The sequence below is a fragment of the Rattus norvegicus genome, chromosome 8, assembly GCF_036323735.1.
Source record: "Rattus norvegicus strain BN/NHsdMcwi chromosome 8, GRCr8, whole genome shotgun sequence".
Classification (NCBI taxonomy): domain Eukaryota; kingdom Metazoa; phylum Chordata; class Mammalia; order Rodentia; family Muridae; genus Rattus; species Rattus norvegicus.
The window spans coordinates 11,253,127-11,280,652 of record NC_086026.1 but is presented as its reverse complement, the minus strand read 5'-3'; positions in this window follow the sequence as shown (position 1 = coordinate 11,280,652).

The window sequence follows — 27,526 nt, the reverse complement described above, 5'->3', positions numbered from 1 at the left end:
GCATAAATAGAACAATTAAGGAGACTTTATCCAAACTTACGCTTGCAACTGGCTCAAAGGATTGGGTGGCCCTCCTTCCCCTAGTTCTATATCGGGCCCGGAATACCCCGGGCCCCCATGGTCTAACTTCTTTTGAAATAATATATAGAGCACCACCCCCATTTGTCCATTTCTTTGATTCAAACATTGCTGATTTTGCTGACAGCCCTTCTCTGAGGGCCCATTTACAGGTCCTACAGATTGTACAGAGAGACGTCTGGAGACCTTTGGCCGCTGCTTACCAGGACAAGCTTGAACATCCGGTGGTGCCACACCCGTTCCAGATTAGAGACACCGTGTGGGTGCACAGACACCAGACCAAGAATCTCGAGCCACGGTGGAAAGGACCCTACACCGTCCTCCTGACTACCCCGACCGCCCTAACAGTAGACGGAGATCCACACACCACACGTCAAGGCAGTCCGGTCTGAGGAATTGACTAATCACAACACTACACCCCAGACATGGAGAGTTCAGCGCACTCCAAACCCCTTAAAGTTAAAACTCCTACGTGGCTCCTCCTAGTCCTTTTGTGGCCTAGAGTCAGTGGGGGAATAAGCCCCCACTAGACAGAAATTTCTTGACCAAGTCGAGTGAAAGATTTCACTCAAAGTTAGCAAAAAAAAAAAAAATGGGGGAATGAAAGACCCCAGCTTAGCAGCAGTAACGCCATTTTACAAGGCTGTACTTAAGATGACTGGTTCAGAGAAAGGTTAAAACACTGAGTACAAAACAGCTGCCAAGCAGGATGTGTTTGGTTGAAGGCCTGGCAACAGGACGACTGCAGTTGAGCACCTGACAATGAGAAAAGCCCCAGGAGAGGTCCCACACCCTGGTGGGGGGCCGAGTCAGCCTTATGTTCCAGAAAGGTAGCTAGGAAACTTGCCCCCAGGCTGAACCCTTGGGGGGGCCGAGTCAGTCGTTATGTTTCAGGAAGGTAGCTAGGAAACTTGCCCCCGGGCTAAACCCTTGCCATATTAGAATCCACCAATTATATCCCTGTAACCATGCATCTGCTTCTGTATGCTTGCTTCTGCTCCCCAAAATCCTATAAAAGCCCATCCTTGGTTCTGTGGGGCGCGCCAGTCCCCCGAGTGACTGAAGCGCCCGCAGGTGCCTGTGCCTGTGTATCCCGACAATAAACCAAATCCTCTTGCTGATTGCATCCTGTGGTGTCTCGGTCTGGTCTTTGGAGTTGGAGGGTCTCCATCCCGAGGGAAAGTTCTCCCTGAGAGCTTTTCAATATAAATGAATAAAAATTTAATAAAAAACAAAAAAACAACATTAAAAAATCATAATTTCTCCTAAAATTAGGATACAATATGAATTATAGGAGGGGCTTCATGAATCTAAAGAAGCAAAACAGCTGCATTAATGAGTCAGCTTATCTGGCAGATACACAGCAGGCAGATTCAAGAGTTCTAAGTTGACCTATAGCACAGAATGTCTAGGCCCAGGTGTGGTAGAAATGGTAATTTCAGGATGGGTCCCACCCAGATAGCTTATTGTCTGTGCTTAACACAGGGAGACAGCTCTCTGAGTTATTTTACAAAATTTAAAAAAGTAATAAACTTGTTATCTCCTAAGAGTCAAGGTGCTGGGGTCACAGGAAGCTGATTCATAGGATAAACAAAAGGGAACCTGGAATAAATAACTAAATTGATATGTAAAAAAAAAACCTAGGGCTCTTAGTCTGCATGAGATGATCTAGCAGAAAGTGACAGTTCATATTTAGAATTTTTCTGTAGTGAGAGCTAAGCATTCTGTGGATAACTAGAGAGTACAAACAGTACTTCAAGAATATTTTCTAAAAGCTGATAAACAACTTCAGCAAAGTGGCTGGGTATAAAATTAACTCAAATAAATCAGTAGCCTTCCTCTACATAAAAGAGAAACAAGCCGAGAAAGAAATTAGGGAAAAGACACCCTTCATAATAGACCCAAATAATATAAAGTACCTCGGTGTGACTTTAACCAAGCAAGTAAAAGATCTGTACAATAAGAACTTCAAGACACTGAGGAAAGAAATTGAAGAAGACCTCAGAAGATGGAAAGATCTCCCATGCTCATGGATTGGCAGGATTAATATAGTAAAAATGGCCATTTTACCAAAAGCGATCTACAGATTCAATGCAATCCCCATCAAAATACCAATCCAATTCTTCAAAGAGTTAGACAGAACAATTTGCAAATTCATCTGGAATAACAAAAAACCCAGGATAGCTAAAACTATCCTCAAAAATAAAAGGACTTCAGGGGGAATCACTATCCCTGAACTCAAGCAGTATTACAGAGCAATAGTGATAAAAACTGCATGGTATTGGTACAGAGACAGACAGATAGACCAATGGAATAGAATTGAAGACCCAGAAATGAACCCACACACTTATGGGCACTTGATTTTTGACAAAGGAGCCAAAACCATCCAATGGAAAAAAGATAGCATTTTCAGCAAATGGTGCTGGTTCAACTGGAGGTCAACATGTAGAAGAATGCAGATCGATCCATGCTTATCACCCAGTACAAAGCTTAAGTCCAAGTGGATCAAGGACCTCCACATCAAACCAGACACACTCAAACTAATAGAAGAAAAACTAGGGAAGCATCTGGAACACATGGGCACTGGAAAAAATTTCCTGAACACAACACCAATGGCTTATGCTCTAAGATCAAGAATCGACAAATGGCATCTCATAAAACTGCAAAGCTTCTGTAAGGCAAAGGACACTGTGGTTAGGACAAAACGGCAACCAACAGATTGGGAAAAGATCTTTACCAATCCTACAACAGATAGAGGCCTTATATCCAAAATATACAAAGAACTCAAGAAGTTAGACTGCAGGGAGACAAATAACCCTATTAAAAAATGGGGTTCAGAGCTAAACAAAGAATTCACAGCTGAGGAATGCCGAATGGCTGAGAAACACCTAAAGAAATGTTCAACATCTTTAGTCATAAGGGAAATGTAAATCAAAACAACCCTGAGATTTCACCTCACACCAGTGAGAATGGCTAAGATCAAAAACTCAGGTGACAGCAGATGCTGGCGAGGATGCGGAGAAAGAGGAACACTCCTCCATTGTTGGTGGGATTGCAGACTGGTACAACCATTCTGGAAATCAGTCTGGAGGTTCCTCAGAAAATTGGACATTGAACTGCCTGAGGATCGAGCTATACCACTCTTGGGCATATACCCAAAAGATGCCCCAAGATATAAAAAAGACACGTGCTCCACTATGTTCATCGCAGCCTTATTTGTAATAGCCAGAAGCTGGAAAGAACCCAGATGCCCTTCAACAGAGGAATGGATACAGAAAATGTGGTACATCTACACAATGGAATATTACTCAGCTATCAAAAAAACGACTTTATGAAATTTGTAGGCAAATGGTTGGAACTGGAAAATATCATTCTGAGTGAGCTAACCCAATCACAGAAAGACATACATGGTATGCACTCATTGATAAGTGGCTATTAGCCCAAATGCTTCAATTACCCTAGATCCCTAAAACAAATGAAACTCAAGACGGATGATCAAAATGTTAATGCTTCACTCCTTCTTTAAAAGGGGAAGAAGAATACCCTTGGCAGGGAAGAGAGAGGCAAAGATTAAAACAGAGACTGAAGGAACACCCATTCAGAGCCTGCCCCGCATGTGGCCCATACATATACAGCCAGCAGCAAACCACTGAACTGAGAATAGGACCCCCATTGAAGGAATCAGAGAAAGAACTGGAAGAGCTTGAAGGGGCTCGAGACCCCATATGTACAACAATGCCAAGCAACCAGAGCTTCCAGGGACTAAGCCACTACCCAAAGTCTATACATGGACTGACCCTGGACTCTGACCTCATAGGTAGCAATGAATATCCTAGTAAGAGCACCAGTGGAAGGGGAAGCCCTTGGTCCTGCTAAGACTGAACCCCCAGTGAACTAGACTGTTGGGGGGAGGGCGACAATGGGGGGAGGGTTGGGAGGGGAACACCCATAAGGAAGGGGATGGGGAGGGTGATGTTTGCCCGGAAACCGGGAAAGGGAATAACACTCGAAATGTATATAAGAAATACTCAAGTTAATAAAAAAAAAAAAGAAAAAAAAAAGAAAAAAAGAGAATATTTTCTAACACGATTCTAATTTTGGTCAGAAAAATCCGTGGAGAACTAAAACAGCTCTTTTAGAACTTTTCATAGCTATTGTAGAATATTTTCTAACAGGAAATCTGACCAAATCCCAGTAATTACTTAAACAGTTGACAAGGCTCTTTTAGATGTTTTCTGGAAGGTACCTAGAGAAGGCTGTCTGATAAGTGGACACAGCTTTCTAAGAATTTTTTCAAACCCATCAATGTAATCTACTATGTAAACAAACTCAGAGAAAAAAAACACATGATCATCGCATTAGAACTTGAGAAAAAATTCAATACACCTTCATGTTAAAAGCCTTGGAAAGATCAGGAATTCAAAGCCCCTACTTAAACATAGTCAGAGCATTATACAGCAAACAGGTATCCAACATCAAACTAAATGGAGAAAAACTTGAAGCAATCCCACTAAAATCAGAGACTAGACAAGGCTGCCCACTCTCTAAATACTTATTCAATATAGTGCTTGACGTCCTAGCCAAAGCAGTCAGATAATGAAAGGAGGTCAAAGGGATACAAATTGGAAAGGAAGAAATCAAAATATCACTATTTGCAGATGATATGATAGTATACTTAAGTGACCCCAAAAGTTATACCACAGAACTACTAAGCCTAATAATCAACTTCAGCAAAGTGGATGTGTATGAAGTTAACTCAAACAAATCAGTAGCTTTTCTCTATTCAAAGGATAAAGGCTGAGAAAGAAATTACGGAAATGACACCATTCACAATAGTCACAAATAACATAAAACACTTTGCTGTGACTCTAAAAAAGCAAGTGAAAATCTCTAAGACAAGAGCTTCAAATCTCTGAAGAAAGAAGCATGATCTGACAAGATGGAAAGACCTCCCATGCTCATGGATTGGCATGATTAATATAGTAAAAATGGCCATTTTACCAAAAGCAATCTGCAGATTCAATGTAATCCCCATCAAAATTCCAACTTAATTCTTCATAGAGTTAGAAAGATCAATGTGCAAATTCATTTGAATAGCAAAAAAACCCAGGATAGATAAAACTATCCTCAACAACAAAATAAATTTTGGGGGAATCACAGTCCCTGACCTCAAGCAGTATTACAGAGCAATAGTCATAAAAAAATGTATGGTATTGTTACAGAGACAGGCAGGTAGGTCAATGGAATAGAATTGAAACCGAGAAATGAACCCACACACGTATTTGATCTTTCACAAATGAGCTGAAACCATCCACTGGATAAAAGATAAAAATTTTAACAAATAATGCTGGTTCAACTGAAAGTCAGCATATAGAAGAATGCAAGTTGATCCATTCTTATCACCCTGTACAATGCTTAAGTCCAAGTGGCTCAAGGACCTCCACATCAAACCAGATACACTCAAAGTAATAGAAGAAAGAGTGATGTAGAACCTTGAACACATAGGCAGTGGGGAAATTTTCGTGAAGAACACACAAGTGGCTTATAATGTTAGATCAAGAATGGACAAATGGGACCTCATAAAACTGCAAAGCTTCTGTAACACAAAGGACATTGTCATTAGGACAAAGGGCAATCAACAGATTGGGAAAAGATCTTTACCAGTCCTACATCTGATAGAGGGCTAATATCCAAAATATACAAAGAACTCAAGAAGTTAGACTCCAGAGAGCCAGTTATAACCCTTCTATAAATAGGGTAAAGTGATAAATGAAGAATTCTCAACTGGGGAATATAGAATGGCTGAGAAGCACCTAAAGAAATGTTCAACATTCTGTTATCAGGGAAATCCAAATCAAAACAACACTGAGATTCCATCTCATATCTCACAGTCAGAATGGCTAAGATCAAAAATTCTGGTGACAACAGATGCTGGAAATGATGTAAAGAAAGAGGAACCCTCCTCCATGTTGGTGGGATTTTAAGCTGGTAAAACTACATTGGAAATCAGTCTGGAGGTTTCTCAGAAAATTGGACATAGTACTACCTGAGGACCTAGCTATATGACTCCTGGAGATATACCTAAATGATTCTCTTACATATGACATAGACACATGTTCAACTATGTTCATAGTCTTATTTATAATAGCCAGAAGCTGGAATGAACCCAGATGACCTCCAACAGAGGAATGGATACAAAAAATATAGTACATCTACACAATGGAGTACTACTCAGTTATCAAAAACAATGACTTCATGAAATCAATAGGCAAATGGGTGGAACTAGAAAATATCATCCTGAGTGAGGCAACCTGATGACAAAACACACACACACCACACACACACACACACACACACACACACACACACACACACACACACACACAGCATGCACTCACTGATAAGTCTATATTAGCCCAGAAGCTCAAATTACCCAAGATACAATCCACAGACTCCATGAATCTCAAGAAGAAGGATGACCAAGTGTGGATGCTTCAGTCCTTCTTAAACGGAGGGAACAAAAATATTTATAGGAGGGGATATGGAGACAAAGTTTGGAACACAGACTGAAGGAATAGCCATTCAGAGCTTGCCTCACTTGGGAATCCAGCCCATTCTTATACAAACACCAAAACTAGACAATATTGATGAAGCTAAGAAGTGCAAACTGACAGGGGCCTGATGTAGCAGCCAGCATGTGACAAATACAGAAGCAAACCTTTGAGCTGAGAAAGAGGACCCCATTGGAGGTTGAAGGAATTAGAGTATGCGTGGTAGGAGCTGAAGGGGCTTGCAAACCCATAAGAACAACAATACCAACCAACAGAGTTTCCAGAGACTAAACCACCACCCAAAGACTACACATGGACAGACTCATGGCTCCAGCTGAATATGTAACAAAGGATGACCTGTTGGGCACCAATGGCAAAAGAAGCCCTTGGTCCTGCCAAGGCTGGATCCCCCAGTGTAGAATAATATCAGTGTGGGGAGGTGGGAAGGGGTGGTGGTTGGGTAAGGTGAACACCCTTTTAGAAGAAGGGGAGAGGAATGGGATAGGGAGCTTATGTCTGGGAAATCAGGAAATGGAATAACATTTGAAATATAAATAAACAATATCCAATTTTTAAGGAAGATTTTTTTTGGTCTTTCTGACTTTGAACAGAAAACTTGAGAATTACTTTTAGAATTTTTTCTACCAGAATTTCTGACTTCGTTGGAAGGTCCAAGAATTTTTCTGACTTTGGTCAGAAAACTCATGATCTATCCAGAGCGCTTCAGAATTTTTACTAGCAGAGAGCGCTGTCTCAACCAGATTGTCTTTAGATTAGAAAGAAAAAGCTATCTGCATCAGAACACACACACACACGCGCACGCACATACTCTCTCTCTCTCTCTCTCTCTCTCTCTCTCTCACACACACACACACACACACACACACATACATACTCTCATACACACACACATGCACACACACACATACACATATGTACACACATGCAGAGAGAGAGAGAGAGAGAGAGAGAGAGAACAATCTAGAAAGCCATCTCAGCAGAACCTAGACCGCCAGTTTGAACCCACTATGTGACTACAAGTCCTGTCATTTTGATACTCTCAAACACCCCTCTCTTAGGAACCCTGCTCCAAGCTGAGATCCTGTGTCATTGGCACATTATTTATGGTGCTTCAGAGATCAGAGGCCTGAGTCAGACCAATGACACGTGGCGATTAGTATTTGGATGTAGAGCCTTGTGGCTCTATATGTGGAGTGATACTGTAGTTTCCAATCCTTCTGCAACTAACTAGTTTGTGATGAAGGAGTGGGAAAGATGGAGGAAAGGGGCTATGATTACACTATGGAGAGAGGTTAACCCAAGTTGTCAAAATCTGGAGCTACCACTAAAGTTCATGTGTCTGGCCTGTAGTGCCTCCTGATGCTATGATAATGTCCTTGGGACATGATGCTGCTGGGGGACAATCTTTGGGTTCATGATTCTGCTGCAGTGTCCTTGTGACCCGTGTTACTACAAAGGGCCATCACATGTTTGTGATCTGTGGCATGTCTTTGGGCCCAGATGCTAACCAGGAGCCATGCAAATGCTGGAATGCAAGTGGCTATCCATAATCCTGACTACTGTAAAGGGTTAGCAAGCTTCTGCAGTTGTAAAAATGACTAAGGACTCACAGCTAAAGAGACAAATAAGACTTCTGTGGTAACCCCTATCCAAAGGGCAACAATGTAGACAGGGAGTCAACAAAAGAACTCAAAAAATATAAGGATGCTGTAATCCAGCTTTCTACAACTGTTGGCTACCAGTGAGGGTGGAGTGCAGAAGGATTCACTTTTCTTTAAGAGGGTAGTCAATAGGAGTTTGACCATTCCACAGTGACTGAGTGAAAGTAAGGGCACTAGGTTGAGAGGGTGGACCTGTGAGGGTGATCAGGATGCATTAAGTGAAATTCCCAAACAAAAATGAAAGTATTACATTAAAAAAATTAAAGGGATTCTAATTTCATTTACTGTAAAGCAGTATAGTATATTTTACAAAAATGTAAATAAATAAAATACCTCAGAAAGAATTGCATAACTTAATACAATAATAATTCTATAATTTTATGAAGTCATATAACTTCAAGTTTAAAACGTTTTGATGCCCAAAGTAGGTGTTTGAAAAGAGCTTTTAATTAAGGAAAAGAGGGGCTGGGGATTTAGCTCAGTGGTAGAGCGCTTACCTAGGAAGCGCAAGGCCCTGGGTTCGGTCCCCAGCTCCGAAAAAAAGAAACAAAAAAAAATTTAAGGAAAAGAGCCCAGGACACTAATACTCATTTTCTTACCTAATCTCTGCTGACATAGTGGGTTTGCTTGTTTGTATTAAGTTGACTGTCATTACTCATATTTTATAAGGTTATGAATTATTCTGATACAAAAGGTTATCTGTGAATGAAAATCCACAGTTATGATGCTTTTGTTTCCTGCATTAGGCAATGAAGAATCACTTAATCTGTGAGTGACCACTTTCCCAGAGGAAATCAAAGGAGCACCTCTGGCTTCTTTATCTACTTTCTCATGAATCAAAATGTATCTTTTCCTTGTTTCTGTGCTGAATCCCTCAATTTTCTTTTTTATTTCTTCCTTTCCTTCTTTCTTCCTCCTTTCTTCCTCCTTCCTTCCTTCCTTCCTTTCTTCCTTTCTTTCTTTCTTTCTTTCTTTCTTTCTTTCTTTCTTTCTTTCTTTCTTTCTTTCTTATGCTAGTTTTTGGAGATTTTACTGTTTATAGTGCCCCTTGGGCTCAGAATCAATGTTCTATCTAGTCCTAAGCAACCCCCAAGGGTGCTGGAACTCACACTTGGGTCCTATGGCAGAACACTGGGTTCTCTTACACTCTGGGCCTTCTCCCCAGCTCCTCTTTTAGAATTTTTCTTTTTCACCTTTTGTCAACTTTATAGACTATAACTGCTACAAACATTAAGAAATGACCACATTAGTTTGTTAACTGTTTCTGACAGATTCCCTTAATTTTACCAAAAGAAGTTGAAAGTTATTTGCATCTGAATTTTCATAAAATAATAGGAAGAAAAGCAGCAAAATCTGTTTATTATAAATAAATTTAGTTTTGAAAATATGACAAGCATGGTCCGAAAGAAGTTGTTTATTGTATATCTAAATATTATATATTTCATACTATATAGTATCTATCAGTGTCTATATCATAATTGTCAATTAAATATTGCTGTATTTTGTATATATATAACATTATATATAACACATACATACATACACATATATTAAGGTATATGTCTATGTTCTGCATGCATGCTGGGCAGCTATGATGCCACACAAAACACAGGGGTGCTCTGCTATGTTCCTTCTCTGCCGCCATTAAGGCGTGGGACTTGTAGCTCACTGACAACCACTCACAGAAGGCAGAATGCAGCCTAAAATGGAGACCCCAGCCCAGGTGAGAAACAGTGCAGGCAACGAAAGCTTCCCTCCATGGTGGTTTTTGATGAGAGAGACAGTCTCTGTTTCTCCATACTGTTTATTCATGGTAGAAAATGATTACATACAACTTCAGGTGAACTAGAGGTTAAATACCTTTTGCAGGAGGAAATGTCCAGGAAGCGAAGCATACTGGCTAAACCCTTGTCCATCTAGATGCTTCATTAGCATGGAGAACTCTGGACTTTATGCTATGTGACAGGTTGCCATGATTCTTCCTGTGGGGTGTTATTGTCACATGTCCCAGGACAGGAACAAGGTCAGGAGAAGATTCAAACCTTTACTGTTCTCAGTAATGAAAATTGTCAGGTTACCTTAATCTGATTGACCTTCCCCATTTTCTGTCTGGTAACATGGGTCTATATACCCCACAGTAGGGTATGCATATTTCAGACAGACATAAAATATTCAATACGAACAAAACTTGTATCTGAATATGTCATTGTTGAATATGCACAATCATATTGGTATAATCGGCAAAGAAAGAAACTTTTCAAATAATAAAAAATGTTTGTATCAAAATCTTTCAAATATGTATTATGAACTCCCTTTATATTAATAAAAACAAGCATATAAAGTAAACAGCCTACAGAAATCTTGCCATTTTTTAAATTTTTATTAGATATATTTCTTTACTTACATTTCAAATGTTATTCCCCATCCTGGTTTCCTGTCCATAAGTCCCCATCCCCTTCCCTCCCCCTCCCCTCCCCCTCCCCCATAGGCTGGAGACACGGCTGAGTGAGTGACAGCACTGGCTGATTTTCCAGAGGATCCGGGTTCAATTCCCAGCACCAGCATGGCACCACACACCTGTCTGTAACTCTTCTGACATGCTCACACAGATATCCATACCGGCCTTTAAAACATCTTTCCACTTCTTAATGTATACTATTAATATGTTGATTATATTACTTATCACACAAAATAGGACACTATTTTGAGTTATAACTCAGACTAATACAAAATCATACATACTTAAAATACTCTGATGACGATGAAGTTTGAATTTTGTATTTGTATACCTCCGTAATAGCTTAACTACAATGATTACTTAAAATATATTGTGTGGTAATAATAAAGTTAAAAGATTTCTATATGCATAATACTGGTCAACCTGACACAAATCAGAATCACTTTGAAAAAGGAGACCTCAGTTGAAGTATTACTTTAATCAGACTAGCCTCTTGTCAAGTCCACAGGTCACTTTGTTGATTAATGATTGGTGTAGGAGTGTTTAACCCATTGTGGGTAGTGAAATCCCTCGGCAAATAGGCCTGCACTGAATAAGAATGGTAGCTGAGGTTTTCTATGAAGTGGAAATGAAAGCCAAAGCAACCCTTTCCACCTCAAGCAGCTTCTGATCAGTGTTTTTCTTATAGTAACAGAAAAGCAAGCTAGGAGAGACATTGGTCATTGAAGGTTGGCAGTGCTGCAATGATGGTGGTATTTGGATCTTCGACTGGAAAAGCCATTGAGTACACAGAACTTAATGTGGAAGCATCAAAGATAAAAATTCTGAGAGAAGTGCAAATAACTGAGCCTGCCTTGTAACCTTCAGAGAGAAATTTGAGGGTTCTTCAAAGAATACTGGAGCTGTTCATGTGATATAGAAGAATCTGTGGAAGTGAAATCTTTGTTTTTCTGAGATAGTAAATTACCTAATTTAGTTGGGGCTGAAAAGTCAGCTAGGATTAACAAGATCCCATCAACATTTAGGTAATGTCAGGACCCTGCACCATATTAAAATTGAACATATCAAAAAGGGACACTCAGTATGGCAGAAAGCTAAGGACCATATAAAGGTATAAAATTTATGTAAAGGCAAGAAAGCCTTTTCAAATAGGTATTAATAGAGTCTAAAGCCATTGTCTTCTGAAAGTTACTGTGGCCTAACATCTGTAATGATTTAGTAAACTAGGTCATTGTTGCTATGGATGAAAGCTTTGCCTCTGGCAGGGAAGGTCAGAGGGCAGATGGAAAGGAGTTCATTCACGAATTAGAGAAGAAATGGGCAAAACTGTACAAACATTTCACCTATAGAAAAGAAGAAGGAAAATGAAAAAGTAGCACAGAGATCTGACAAATAGAAATGTACAACTTGCTCATGATAGATATATAACTGGTAATTATAATGAACATATGTTTTACTGTACTTTGAGTTTCTTAAGCTTATAACTACTTGTCATATTCAAAATAAAAAATGAATCTGTGTAGAATTTTCTATTCAATGAGTTCCTATGTTTGACATGTGATAAATGAATAATTTCAAAAATAATAAAAAAAATATACTGATACTAGTCTGGTGTGCGCAAAGCTTATATAAAACGATGGAGATATAAATTGATCCAGGCATATAGGAAATGTACCTGTAAACTGATTTTTGTAACATGAGTTCCAATGTGTGTGGGGATGTGTGTATAGAGGTTTGTAGGTATTGTTCCTCAGGACTATCTATAACTGAAATAGTCTTTCCTTGGCTTCAACCTATTTGAATAGACTAAGATTTCTGGCCAATGATCTCCAGGAATCTACCCAGAATTGGGATTACTAATCTGTGCCACTATACCCAGCATTTTTATAATTTGCCTTCTTGGACAGGAGTCAACCTCAGGTTCGAATGCTAGTAGGATAATCTACATCACCTACTGAACTATCTTATGATATGAAATGAAATACTATGAAATGAAGTACTGAATTAGATAATTTAGTCAAAATATCCTGGGGTATGCCATTCAAGTATTTTGTTTGCCTAATAAAATGATGTTTTACTATGTAAATGGTTAATGTAGTATAGGAAAACTATCCTTATCCACAACAACTATGCTATCACCACATACTCATCTATAACTATGCTAGCACCAGAAAGACAGCCTTAAAACCCAGGAAAAACTTTTATGTTCAATTTTCAAGAAACCTGGATGGTCATATAGAAATGTGATTGAACAAAATAAGATGGTATCATAATATTGAACTAGGGTACCTGTAAGGCCTCCTTGCTTTTTCTGTGTAACATTCCTTCTTTTAGATATGGAGTGAGGTTCATAAGGAACAAGGCCCATTAAGGGAGGAGACAAAGAATGGTCATTCTAAGTTTTATAATATGCTTCTCACAGGCAAATTATGATTTCTGTGTCATGCCTTTGGGAAGAGGACTGTTGGGTTCTATGGTTTTCTTAGGGGAAGAAGAGACCAGAGCCAGGAGGAAGGATCAAGTTAAAGAATTTCCACTCTTTCCATCACCATAATAAAATGATGCTCTTTGAGTCATTCATTTTGAAACTCTAACATGGACTATTTGCTAGGAGATGATACTTTTAAGCAAATCACACCAGAAATGATCTAATTGACCAAATGCATTTTATTTTGTAACTTATTGCTCTTGGTAGTAAAAAGTAACTGCACTTGGCAGTTTATGAATATTAAAAATCAGAGTTTAAATAGGATAAAATTTAAAACACCTTTGGCATCTGTTTTAAATAACCTGTCAAACTTCATGTTTTTAAATGAGTTTTATGCATGGTTTTCAAAGTCATTACAGAGCAGTAAAACCTATTTGGATGTATTCAGAAAGAGGCTATCCTTGACTCTTTTTTAAAAATCCAAAGAAATTTTTGCAAGTACATAAAGCAAACATGTCTTCCTCTTTCTTAGGTTGTCACAATAAATGCTATATAAAACTAAAATGATTTTAAAATATGATAATATCAGACAAGAATCTCAGGCGATATTATACTTATGTGTTAATAATCATGAGTGTAGAAAAACAGAAAAAATCTCGTTTTAAAAAAGGTATAGTCTTTTATATTTATAATAGTGTTGAAAAGTCATATTGATAAAAGAGCCTTATATCAGGTTTTTACTCTCTTTACTTAAATAGAAGCATTAAAATGAAGACATCTCTTTGAGACTATGCTGAGTGTTAATCAGAGCATGTTTGAGCTAATATTTTTATATTATTAAATCTCCATATCCCTGGAAGCAAAGGTTTTGTTTCTCCCCCTATCATCTCCCTTAAAAAAATCCAATATTGTTACCCATGTGGGATGCTCTTTGTTTTGATAAGCAAACGGCAATCCTTGTACCAATAACATAATTATAATAGCTCTGATTCATCTGACAAGCCTACTCTCTGTATGACATATGTGCTCAGTGAAGTTTCAAAGTGTTAAACTTCCCAGTTACACAGTGGTAAAAATAAGAATGTGGCTTTATTCCCCACTGTTTTCTCTCTATCCTTAACATTGTTCAAGACTCAAGAGTTGATGAATAATAAGTGTCATACATAAACATTAATAAAATTATAAAAAGGCTTAATTACAGTGCATAGTGATCACCAATGTAAAGCCGAGTTTGCTGTACTTCACTCATCTCACCAATTAGTTTCTATTACCTAGCACATTACCCCTGCTTACATTTGCTTCTATAATACTGGTCCTTAATTTACATTAGCATCTCAATGTGGCCTGGGTGATTTCTGTATCACAGACTGAGCATGTACAAATTGAATTTCCATCTATGTGTTTAATTTCCTCTTTTGACAAAGACATTGTGTTTTTCTTGACTCTTCTTCATTAAATAATTTATTGGGCTTCACCTTTTTTATCATTTCAACAAGCTAGTTGATGTTTCCTTTCTCACCACACTTCATTGTTTCTTGTGCAGCATTAAATCTGCATAATCTCTTTTTCCTGGAAAGCTATTAGGTTTATAAATACATATTCAACCCTGTCTCTTACTAAAACTTTTCGTATGTAGCATTCTTCCTATAGCTTCATTTATTTTCCACTTCAATGAACTACCAAGAAATAAGTTAGCTCACACATTAGCTGAATTTTAACAATAGTCATAATTCTTTATAATTTTGAGTTAACTAAACCCTACCAACATCCATGTATTCTCTGTCTTTTGAAAACCATTTCTTTTTCTTGCTGTCTGCAATAATTGTTGGATTTTAGCTCCTAAGCCATTGTTGATACTGAATCCTCAATACCCTTTATGAATACCATTTTTGATCATGTCACTCAGTTAACAGTGACTATTTTTTGGTGACTTTCCAGTTTAATTTTCACGAAGTTTAAAACCCTTAGCATTTTTATAGTACATTATAGGACTGATCAGCATCTAGGTAGAAAACCATATCCTTTGTTTTTTCTCCCCTTAATGTTTATACATAGAGCATACCAACTCCCCTCTTTTCTTTCAGTGTCAGGTATTATAGTAAGCACTGCACAACTGATTCAATTACTCAGAGGATAAGGTTTCAAATACTATTTGATATATACCTTTTAATTATAATTTATATAATTTAGTTTTCTTAAAAATTTGTCTTAATTATTTGGTATTTTCATACCTATACACAAAACCATTTCAGTAAGTTTTAAGGGGAAGTCTAATTTTCTCTGACATGATTCTGTTTCTGCCCATAGAACTCCCTCAGTTAAAAGTGAGTTAATGAATGACATAGAGGTTTCAGATCTAATTTGGTCTTTAACTGAATATCCTGAATGGCAGGATGAGAACTTGACTTCTTTGCTATTCTTGAACTTAAATGTAGGGTGTCACTGTTTTCTGTGTTTTTAAAAATTTAATTACTTACACATAAAGAAAATTCACTAATTGCAATTGAAAAACAGATAAAAAAGAAATGCAGTTGTGTATCATGTCAGTTCAAGCTTATGCCAAGTGATTACTGGTGATTTATGTTAAATCTGCATATGAAGGGATTTAATGGCAAAAATTGCAAAGAATTTTATTTCAATCCTCCAAGTCTCGTTTTCTGTCATTATGTCAAAGCTATATTCTGAAGCTGAAGTCAGGAGGCTCTAGCTTAGAAAATATCTGTCAGCAGCCAGAGCATGTCAAATACAGATGCAAATGCTACCAGTAAACCATTGAACTGAGAATGGAACCCATGTTAGAGGAATTAGAGAAAGGCTTGAAAAAGTTGAAGTGGCTTGCAACCCCATAAGAGCAACAATGCCAACCAACCAGAGATCCCAGGGACTAAACCACTACCCAAAGACTATACATGGAATGACCTATGGCTACAGCTGCATATGTAGCAGAGGATGGCCTTGTTGGGCACCAATGGAAGGAGAAGCCCTTGATCCTGCCAAGTTTGAACCCCTAGTATAGGGGAATGTCAGGGGTGGGAAGGGGGTGTAGCCGGGGAAGGTGAACACCCTTATAGAAGAGGGGGATGAGGGTGGGATAGGAAGCTTATGTCCAGGGAAACCAGGAAAGGGAATAACATTTGAAATATAAATTAAAAAATACTCAATAAAAGAAAAAAAGAAAAGAAAAGAAAATGTATGTCAGAATAGGTAGAAAACTAAGTTGTAAGTGAAAGATGCTCACTTTGGAAATGTTCAGTTCATGCTTATTTTAATGCAGAAAAAGACTAATGACCTCTCAACTCAAAATAAGATGGATGGGTTCAGCTTTCTAAGGAGAGTTCCATTCCTTAGAAGAACTGGAATAATAAACTGTCAGTCTCTCCAACTCGGTTTCTGCCTGAGTAGGTTTTATCAATGGTCCTGTCATGATGTTGAAATTGGGAGCTCCTGCTATGTTGTTTCATAAATCTAATTATCTCGAATCCTTGCAGTATCAGCAGAAAGAAGAAATAAGAGCAGCTCCTGTGTAACTTTTTATCCTCTCCTTAACATTGTGGGGTTATTTAATGTGTTCACCAAGAGTAATACATTTGTATCTGTTAGTAAATATAGGCCTTGGAAAACTGAAAATGATCCTTATCTTTTGTTATTCTTGAAAAGTTAAAATATTTGGGGATTAGTATTGTTTGAACTACTGGCAGTGCTACTACATAGGCAGATTTTTAAAGTGTAATCACTACTCTAAATATTCAAGCATATAATGTAAGTTGTGTTCACTACTCTTTCTCCTCACTGTCTAATATTCCTTTTTTTGGTCTACTCTCTTGGTTTATGGCACAATGCAGATAAAATCCCTTCCTTGACAAAGTTCTGTCCAAATTTCAGTTAGACATTTACATCAGTTTGGATGCATTAGTGGTAAACCCAGAGTCACTAGCAATGCATCAGTGCTTCAATGTGCAAATAGGAAACAATTTCCCTGACCATAAGTTAACCAAATGTCACTCCAGATTTGAATTATTGACTTATTGTTCTCTGTGTCTTCTGTAATTCCCTGTAGGTATGTTCTGTGGGACGAAATCTGTGCTTGTTCAAATTCTGTCCTGTTTTGTTTATTCCTGTTCCCCTGTCTGGTGTGTGTGTGTGTTTTCCTCCCTAATGAACAGCTTTTATCCTATATTTTCTGAATGTAGATATGGTAATAAATATTTTATAAAAACATTTATCAGTCTTATAAATAAGAGCTCATCTGACATGGATCACAAAAAGTGTTACCAATCAATACATTCATAAGAGATATGCAATGTAAGGCCTCTTTCAACATATATTTACAGTTCCCAAGATTGACTATACCATACATGCAAATACACATATTGTCTGTTGTATTTTGCATAGAAGATTAGCACATAATTTAAAATTAGATGTTAGATTAGGTTGCAAAAATTGATTGCATGGGAAATCCAAGGCAAGTAAATTTGGCTGTTACATCTTTATCTTAATGACAGGTTAAACGAACAGGTTGAATGCACAATAGAATAGCAGTCATGAGTCGGAAGTGACCTTGAGTGTACTATTGTCTTTATTTGTAAGTCTCAGCAGAAGTTCCAGTCTCTTAAAATATAAGAGATATTTTTATAACAATGCATCATCATACAATTTCATTAAATTTTATACCTTCATACTGTAACTGTGATAAAAATAAGAGTGAATATCCAGTGATAAGACATGAAACAAAATCTCTACACTGTTAAATCAGTTAATATTTTACAGATCTTTTCACACAAACACACACACAACACACACACACACACACACACACACACACACACACACACACACACACACACACACACGGCAATCATGACAATCGTCCAGCCTTAAGCCTTGCTTGTGGTCTGTGGTATTTAGCAAAGAGGTGTGAGGCAGCCTTCCAAGCCCAAATATCACAGTTTTGCCAAACCCCCTTAAACATGCTCATTCACAGCACTGTATTAACCTGAAGATGTCTAAATATATTAGCCAACACCAAGCATATTTTACACAAAAAATTAAAATGTGAGAAATGCCATGTAAATTATTGACTGCATTTCACCGTAGAGCACAAAGCTACTATTTTTCCATTGAAAAAAAGTGTTGGATGAGCTGTCTGGGAATCTTTATTGCTCTTTCTGTAAGATTAAGATAAAGTATGGTATGGCATGTTGGTAGTCTATACTGAAAATTCAGCTTAAAACTGAAATCTGGAAACAAAATTAAAAATTAAATTTAAATATTCTGTTGAATATTTATAGCTTTTCTGTCAGTGTAAAATCAGAAATAAACCAAGTGTTTAGAGATAGGGATTAGGTACGAATGGTAATAGATTGGCTTGATTTAATCACTCCATATATTGTGTTTGTGTATACAACACAACATACATTTATGTGTGTATATATATGAAATATACATATATTAGAATCTCACTTTGTCCTATAATATATATAATAGTTTATCAACTTATAGTTAAATTAAACATAGTCAATAGTGCTTAACATCTGTCAAGATTGGCTTCAACTTCATGTGACAAATTTCCCAGTATGCGTACATTTTTATCAGAACCTCTGTATATATTCACAGATATGGTGGAGTAACTAATGTCCTTGGTGTGTATATTGTTTGATAGCTACCTTCTATGTAAAACTGAAAAGTGAGTAGGGCAGAAGTACTTTGTATTGGTGTTAACACACTGAAAAGTTAGTTTTATTTTGCATTCTTCACCTTATTATTATTGCATTTCCTCGTTGTTCAGGATCATGCTCAGAGCCATTAATTTGTCATATGCTAATTAAAACTTCTGCCAAAAAAGCTATGGCTCTACTTCTGTATTTATTTTGGAGATGAGCCAAAAAAATTATTTTTAATTTGTAATATGTTTCTAAAGTTACCCGAAATAAATATCGTGTTTGTTATAATTTGGATAAATATATTTTATAAATATATATTTCATATACACATATATGAAGGCTGTATGGATATATATAAGCACAATATATGGAAATTTTACCTTATAAAGATAATTTTCTTAAATATGTCAGTGTATATTTGTCACATAGAATATATCTATCAATCTTTATGATACATTTTTCAATTTCTTTCAAGAGAACATAAAAATCAGTCTGCCTCTATTTAGAAAGAGCCATAGCCCTAGTTTTTTGTCTTTATCACAACACTGCACACAATGCTTGACTGTTATCTCATTCTGTAGAATGCCAGTTTAATTCAAGAGAAAAAGGATATAAAATTATGGAAATTAGACTCTCTTCCTTTTTAAATCAAAATATTTGCATAGTGGACCTAAAGTGGTGGATCTGCGCTTAACAATGCTTTCAGTCTTTAGCACACATGTGGCAGCACACATGTACTTGTGACTCCAGATGCTATGCTTCCTTCTAGTCTCTGTGGGCACCGGTTTGTACATAATGTACATAAGAATTACACGGGCACACATATACATTTAGAAATAAATAAATATACATACATATGGTGTCAGAATTGTCCAACACTAACATGCTAAACTTTATTTTGCTGTGACTGGTTACATGAGTTATGGGATCCGTAAACTAAAACTCAATAGCTGTGCTTTTAAAAGAAATTAAATAAAAATTAAAAGATGTGCATGTGTAAAATTTGAAAAGGTGAGGTAGGTGAGTGTGTGTGTGTGTGTGTGTGTGTGTGTGTGTGTGTGTAAAGCTGTTGCCTAAAATGAATATCAGAACATTCCCATCTGGAAGAAACATCACATCAGACACAATGATGTTTTCTGACTGTATCACTGTGGTATTGAAGCCCTTTTTTAATCTGTGACATAAGGATAATGATAGATACCATTCCATTGAGTTTTAGAATGCAGGTAAGAGTAATGGCACATTGCAACACTTAACATAGAGCCTGACATTTAACAAGTATTCCGCAAATATTAGCTCTTAATAGTGGTAACAATGCTTTGCTGTAAGACTTTCCCATCTAATATCTGGGAAGAGTAATGTTCTAGTCATTTCTGGAGCAATGCACATAAAGAAATCCCGGCTGAATGTGCGGCCAAAGATTAAATGGCTTCTTGATAGACACAGACACTGGCATGAAGAGCAGGCAGGAAACATGGTGAGACAAAATGACATCACCGTCTCAGAGGCGTAAGAGCCAGAGCGGCTTTCTCGAGTTCCTTAGGACAATTTTTTTTGTTGAATGCAATTAATTGTGTCAGAAAATTTTGAAAAATTGTCAGTGTTCATTTCAATATAATTTGATTATTCAAATATTATTGACCTGACATTAAAATGTTATGTTATATTTTAAAGTTTTAGTTTCAAAATATTATTATTAATTCTTTGAAACTTCATACGATATGTTTTCAACGTATTAATGCTCCTCAATTCCCTTCCTTACTAACCTCTCACCCCATAATCTCCCTTCCCACAACATTTTGAGATTACATCTTCTTTTTTCCTTCTTTCTCACTAAGCCAAGTTTGGATTGTCCATTTAGCCCATCTAGCAGAATTGGAGCTTGTTCTAGGTTGTGCTTAGCCTATCAGTTTCCCATCATTGAAAACAACAGCAGCAACAACAATATTTCCCTCTCCCAACAGCAAGCAAATGCTTGTAGTTCTCAGATAACTGTGGGATTCCATATGTCATTTACACTTTATGCCAAGACTTTGCCTAGATGGAGCTTTCAGCAGTCCTGTACATGCTGTCTAATTACTGTGAGTTCATATGTGCATTATGTCTGGCTTATCTGGAAAACATTGTTTCTTTAAAATTATTTTATGTCTTTAACTCATTAACAATTATTCTATCCCCTTTTCTTAAAAGATCCCTTGGGAAAAGAGGTTAAATTTTAATAAAAAACATGTAAAATTATTTAAATTTCAAATGATTTCCACCTAATTGTTATTTCTCATTCAATAATGATCAAATATGTAAATCTGAAATAATTAGTTACAAGATAAACTCAAAACATTAAAGACATATATTTAAAACCCCATTGTTTAAAAAAACACCTTGGTGCTTCTCTTTGGTATATTTATTGGTACGTGACCATAAAACAAATAAAATGTCTAAATATTAAGAAGTAGATTGATCATCTCCCTTTTCCTGGGATTGGGTCTTGGCATTCATCAACAGCTGAGAGATTTTGCTTATTGCAAAACAGAGCTCTAGTTGCTGAATATACCTCACAGTACATGGAGACACAACTATATTCTCCTGGAAAATATAAACTGGCAGATGCTCAAAAAAGATGGAATATATGTAAATTCTGTGTATGAACTAGGGGAGTTGAAACTCACTCTTCTCTAAATCCTTGTGCAATCCAATGATGCTGTGCTTCCAATTTTTTTGGTTGGCACTTAGTGCATATCTGCCTCTATCCTGGCTTGTTTATTAATCTCACAGTAAGTGTACATCCTTCTCATACTGGGACAGCCCTGTGCTAGTAGGAATATACTGATTAGTATAGGTGGCATACCATTGCAGACACTGCAGAGCTATATATCTGAAGTTTTCCATATGAAACAAGTGTGAAGCAAATGACTATAACAAATCAACATTAAAATTTAGTGAAATTCCACAGAGGTGGCTTAGCCTGCTAACGTAACAAAGACATCTTCTGTAGTTGGGAGTATACAACCAAGACTATGAAGTGCATAGGCTCAGAACTCTATAAATGGCAAAGACAAATCTTATGAGCTGATTTCAAACAAAATTTAACTCTAGTTCTCCAGTCTCTCAACTTAGTTCCTAAACCTGATTCTCTCTCCTTTCTGAAATCTGACAAGTCTTTGAGATTTGACTTCTATCACTTGCCTCAGAGATTCCAGGTGGATTCTTCTATCATTGAAAAGCATTGACCCATACGTCATGGAATGATAATATGATGAATCACCTCATGGTTTATTCAGAGCTCTAGAGAAAAATCTTCCCAAAAAATAAATTTAACAATTAGAATATCAATAGTATTTTAGGCCTCTTGACTTGTATTATGACAAAAATAATTCAACCAACATGTTTTTACTCAAATTTGATTTATTAAAGCTATAAATTCAGACTAGGTAAATGTCTATGAACATCTGACTGCTATTTATTCAAACAGTGAATTCATCAATATAACTGAGTTGTTTCATTCTTTTTGTTTACTAAGAGTTATGAAATGTTCTTGCTAATATTTAAAATATTTGTTATGATTTGGGGTCGAGTGGATCTTGAAGGAGTGGTAGGAGGAAACCATAATCAGAATATATTGTATAAAGAAATCTGTTTTCAATAAAAAAATAGAATAAATAACAAAATAGAATTCTTCTTGGGTTAAAATATTTTTAAAGAATTCTCTTTAATTGAAACCTATTTACTGTGAAATAATATAAATATAAAATTATATCCTTATTTGTATCAAATCTATGAAAATTTATAATCACATATTAATTTAGAATTATAACCATGTTGAAATAAACAGAAGTGTTATTTAATTTTCAGTGCATTGTATTAGGTATGGGAATCATGTTTTAAACAAATGTTCTTGCTGTGTCTTCAGAAAAAAATTGAGTATGAAAAATTGGGCTTGAATATATATCAATATAAAAATGTTAACTGAGCAAAGCATGTCAAAATCATTAATTCCATGAACACTATATAACTGAATCTTGGGTGTATTTATTTATTTTCCAACATATTATTCTAAATGGCAGTAAATACATGCAGTCTAACGAATTTGTTGAAATTCTTTACTGTCATTCAGGCAACATTTTTGTTACTTTCAACATTGTCTTTGTTTTCCAATTTATTTCCAAAGAATATTCATTTGCAATTTATGAAGTCTCTGGGGTTCTCTTTATATAGTTTACTGAAATCTTTTGTTGTTCACATACATAAAGCTTTAGATTTAACAAAAGAGAAATTCACTAAGTGAAAATAAATTTAGCTAAAATATATTTCCTGAAATAGTCATCCATGACAAAAAATTTTTCAATTTATTCAGTGTGCTTGGGTATATGAATATACTACTGGTTTGTTGTTGTAAAATTACATTAAAAGTGATAGACTGTCTTTTACCTCCACTTAGATCCGACATCACAGTGCCCCAAGATATCTTCTAGATACCTTGCCAGAAACACACATCACAACTCCTTGGCGGCCCAGTATCTCTGCCGCCACACACTCTCCCAAAGTCAAATCGCCACAAGGAAGAACACACAACACAATAACCTCTGGTCCAATAAATTGATAAGATATCATTGCCCACCTAAACATACAAAGCCCTGTACATATCTATCCCTTAAGGACATTCATAACAACCTGTAAAGGTACAGCGTGGAATCTTAACATCAGCCTCCATGTTCTCTCGGTGGCTTCTCCTCCAGTCTTTTTTAGTCTCCCATATCCTCCCGTTCCAGACTCCTCTTCCCTCAAATTTTTCTCCCACCCATCATTCCTTCTTGTCCAATGATAGATCTCATTCTATCTTGTAACTGCCTCACCTGTATGACATCACTGGTTCTCTAAGGAAATGATGTAACAATATACACCTTTCAATTCTCTTTGATTTTTACTTTTTGTATTTTTGATTTGTGAATTTATTCATTTATCTCCTCTCATTATTCTCTGCAAACTCCCCAGTACTCATCCATACAAATAACTTTATAAAGATTGGAATATATATGTTTTCATGCATATATGCATGAGATAGCAAGAAATGAAAAAATCTTTTCATTTTTCATACTGTTAAATTTGTAAATATTTTAAGAATCCTAGAGATCTTAGATCCAGGACATTTGGTTACAATATTCAATAATAATTTTGCTGAGATGCTAAACATTGTATCAAGTAATCTGGACACTTCACAGTTTGTAAACATCCCAAGTTTGATAGATATTTGGGAACCTTCCAGGACTGATAATGGGGCTGGGCCAGAGGGCTCCATGACACCTAGAAATTAATTTCTTAGACCTACATGGTGCTTCGAGAGAACTGAGTCCTGAGAGTTGTCCTCTGACCTTCACCTGTGTACTATGGTTAAGTTTAAATGCATATTGATATTCACGTTTTTTTTTAATTTAAAAATGCCCATGAGGTAAAAACTAAACCAATACAAACAAAGAAAAAAAATCATGATTTCTTAACAGTACACAAAGAGTTCCAGGCAATGAAGGAATTCTGAAAGTGAGCAAAATAGTCTTCCCTATGTAGAACATACCATATTGATTATCCAATATCCAATAGCCAGCTCTAAAATATCTACATTTGAATAAAATTATGCCAATTGAACAGGTTATATTTATAAATTTTGTGTGTATGTTTGTGTGAACCTACTTTTATATGTGGAAGAGCAACCACATATAAAATAAAAGCCTTGAATTTGAAAGAAAGCAAGGAAGATATGGGCTGGTTTGGATGGAGGAGAGGGAAATGAGAAATGATACAATAAAAGTATAATCTCAAAGTTAAATGAATTTTAATTTTTAATTAAAGATAGGTAGCTATGTTAGTAAAAGAGAAGGTGTAGGTGTTAGTGCCTTTTATCAAGGACATTCACACAGTCTCTATATCCCTTCTTCATTATGAGGTGAAAATAAGAAGATAATAAGCTATGAAGAAAGAAATTGGTTTTAATTAGTTGACAGATCTTTCAGAGCCATGATCTTGGACTTCCTAATTACCAGGACATGAAGAAATAAATTTCTCTTGTTTACAAATCAGCATATAATAGTTTGCAATTATAACCTAATGATCTAAGATAGCCTTTATCCAGCTTCTTTTTTTTCATTCTCTATTAAAGCATCTACAAGGGAAATGAAGTATTTTTTAAGTTTTTAGTACATTATTGGAAGATGATTGGTTTCCTCTCCCCCGAGCATGAAGGGAGTTGGGGATACCATGTAATCTCACAAAACCTTGCCTTTACTTCCTATTATTTTACAAAACAAAAAACACTCTAATTTCATATGTGCCTATAATATTCTAGGTCTTGGGTTCTTTGTGAGTGGTGACCCCTTTGGGAATGGAAAGACCTTTTCATGGGGTCAGCTATGATCAATGAAAAACACAGATATGATTACATTATGATTTATAACAGCTTCAAAATTGCAGTTGGGAAGTACAAACAAAAATAATTTTATTATTGGCGTCACCATAACAATTGTATTCAAGGGTCACAGAATTAAGAAGTATGAGAACCATTGTTCTAGACTGAAAACAATTATACATATTTTCTAATTTTATTTGAACAATATATCTTTACAAGGCAGCAGGCTTTGTATTCATTTGTAGTTAATAATACAGAACAATACATTTAAGTAGCACATGGCAGCTCATTTCATTGTGTAGCAATAGAAGAACTAGGTCCTTACCTTCTGAGTCTAAGTTCAATGACCTTTTACTTTATTAAAGCGTCGCACTATTAAATTTCCTATTATAACTATTCATAAAGTCAATGTTTTATCGTTGATATCCATGATAGAATACATATAACCCCTTGGCCACTGTTTTTATTATATGTCACCAGCTAATACGGTTTTGGCTTTGAGTGATAATTAACCAAAATGTTGCTTTTCAGATATTTTAGTGTAGTGAATGTTTGGCAGAAGCATTTTGGATTTTTTTTTGCTGTGTATTAAGTAAGTTTCTAATTCACCTGTATATCACAGAACTAAATCTCTGAGATCTTTTAGAATAAACAAATTACAGATTTTCTGTGGTGTGGCTTTTAGTATATGGGGTGAATTTTACTTACTTTCTGCACTATCTTAAGAGTAAATACAGCATGAAATACCATTTTCATGTTGAAGTTTTACTTTCCATGTCCTGTCTTTATTTTGTAAGGACTGTGTAATAGTAGTGAGTAAGACTTGAGAGATAAAGGCCTATGATTAAGAGCCAGCAAATAGATTAGGGCTATTTCCTTCAGATGTTCAGATGTATCCAAGACAGCAGAAATTTTTATGATATGACTCTAAGTCAAGGTAGCATACAAAGAAATGTTGGCTGGGAAATAAATGCTCTGAGAAGTAAGAGAAATATCATATTTCAAGGTAGTAGGTATCGTCACCTGTATCTACTCACCTGGTTTCATCACTGAGCTGATCCTGCTAACATTCTTCACATGTCACTGTCACACTAAACTCAGGTAAGTACAAGGAAACAACACACTTAGAAACAAGCAAATAAGTCCAAAGAACATTCTGGGAGAAGAAATGCAGAAGCACACTATGTCTGCATTCCTAAATAGCTCAGATGTTTCCAACGGAACTGTTTGCTTGTGTGGACCAGAATTGAAAAGGAGACACTTGACTATGAAGCCGGTGTGTGGGAAATAGCACAATTCTTTGCCCCAAAGGAACTGAGATACATAAATAAAATTATGAAGTGATATGTTATGAGAGTTGAATAGTATGCTGCAAAACACTATGAATAAATCAACACTGTGTTGCCAAGAAGCCTTTAGAGACAAATGATATTTCCATAACCATATTTGGGTGCATAGAGTGACTCTTGTGGAATGCATGTTACAGAAATACCAATTGCCTGTTCAATTATGAGCACATGTTGTTCAAAGCAAGACAGATAAATCAAACACATGATAATTCTAGCACTGTAAACCTGAGTCCATGGGACACACTGCATGATCAACCAAGCACATTGCAAAACAGGGACATTTGACTTTATTAGCACTGTGTGTGTGTGTGTGTATGTGAAAGAGACAGAGACAGACAGACAGACAGACAGATTAGTATATGGATGTGTTCATGTGTAAACATGTGCATATGGTCCATATTTTTCCCACACGTGTACAAAGACAGATGATAGAATTTTAGCATCTTCCTCTATTATTATTTTTGACAGTTTCTCACTAAACCCAGAACTCTTTGATTTGACAAGGTCAGCTAGGCCAATTAAGTTTGTGGATATTTCTGTCTCGTGTACCAGTGCTGGGGTCACTGACATGTATATCCATAACCAGATTTTCCTTCGATGATGAGTGGAACTCCATACTCAGTGACCTTATAACTACAGCAGGGTCTTAACTGCCCGAGCTATCTTCCAATGGCCTAAATGTCTTCTTCTAGATATTTACCCTGTATTTTTGCGATTCTAAATCAAGTATTTCATCTTTCCTAAACTATTTCCAACTTGCCAAAGAGGAAGTGGTCACTCCTTTAACCCCAATCATGGGCATCTGCCAGAAGTTTAAGCTAGTAAGCATTGTTTGTGAAGGATAGCTTCATTTATTCAGAATCAGAAGAAGCATTTCCTCTAATTCATGGTAACCATAGAGGTTGACATTCATTCATAAATGGTCA